This window comes from Bison bison, unplaced genomic scaffold, assembly GCF_000754665.1.
Source record: "Bison bison bison isolate TAMUID 2011002044 unplaced genomic scaffold, Bison_UMD1.0 scf7180017864331, whole genome shotgun sequence".
NCBI classification, from domain to species: Eukaryota; Metazoa; Chordata; class Mammalia; order Artiodactyla; family Bovidae; genus Bison; species Bison bison.
Window position 1 is genome coordinate 2,435,865 of NW_011494903.1, and position 1,430 is coordinate 2,437,294.

The window sequence follows — 1,430 nt, forward strand, 5'->3', positions numbered from 1 at the left end:
ACCTATATATATATTTTTTTTTTTTTTGTAATTTTTGCGACTTTTTTTTTTTCTCTCTCTTTCTTTCTCTTCTTCTTTTATATAACCTTGTATATCTGAAATTCCAAACTCTACTCTAGATTTTTAATTTATGCTTTTTGGTATTTGTTATCAATTTTGTACCTATATTTTCTTTATAATTTTTGCGACTTTGTTTGTTTTTGTTTGTTTGTTTTCTCTCTTTCTTTTCTTCTTCTTTTTTTTTTAACATTGTATCTTTGAAATTCCAAACTCTACTCTAGATGTTTAACTTTTGCTTTTTGGTATTTGTTATCAGTTGTGTACCTATATTTTCTTTATAATTTTTGTGACTTTGTTTTTTTTTCCTCTCTCTTTCTTTTCCTTTTTCTTTTCTTTAACATTGTATTTTTGAAATTCCAAACTCTACTCTAGATTTTTAATTTTTGCTTTTATGTATTTGTTACCAATTTTGTACCTTTAAGAACCCAATCTTCAGTACCCATATTTCACTAGGGAGTGAGATTACTGGCTTGACTGCTCTCTCTCCCTTTGGACTCTCCTTTTTCTCCACCGGGTCACCTGTGTCTCCTCCCTAACCCCTCTCTACTCTACCCAACTCTGTGAATTTCTGTGTGTTCCAGACAGTGGAGAACACTTAGGGAACTGATTACTGGCTGGATCTGTCTCCCTCCTTTTCATTTTCCCCTTTTATCCTCCTGGCCACCTCTGTCTCCTTCCTCCTTCTTCTCTTCTCTGTATAACTCCGTGAACATCTCCGAGCGGTCCAGTTGTGGAGTGCACATAAGGAAGTGATTACTGGCTAGCCCAGTCTCTCCTCTATTGATTCCACCTCATCTCATTCGGGTCACCTCTAACACCCTCCTCCCTCTTCTCTTCTCCATGTAACGCTGTGAACCTCTCTGGGTGACCCTCACAGTGGAGATACTTTTCATCTTTAACGTAGATGTTTTATCAATGGTGCTGTATAGAAGGAGAAGTTTTGAAACTACTGTAAAAATAAGACCGATAACTGGAAGCAGGAGGCTTAAGTCCAAATCCTGACTCCAGGGAACTCCTGACTCCAGTGATCATTAATTGACAGGAGTTCATCAAATGCCTCCACACATACACTGAAACCAAGTACCACCCAAGAGCCAACAAGTTCCAGGGCAAGACATACCAAGCAAATTCTCCAGCAACACAGGAACACAACCCTGAGCTCCAAAATACAGGCTGCCCAAAGTCACCCCAAAACTGTAGACATCTCATAATTCATTATTGGACACTTCATTGCACACCAGAGAGAAGAAATCCAGCCCCACCCACGAGAACACCAACGCAAGCTTCCCTAACCAAGAAACCTTGACAAGCCACCTGTACAAACCCACACACAGTGAGGAAAAGCCACAATAAAGAGAACTCCACAAACT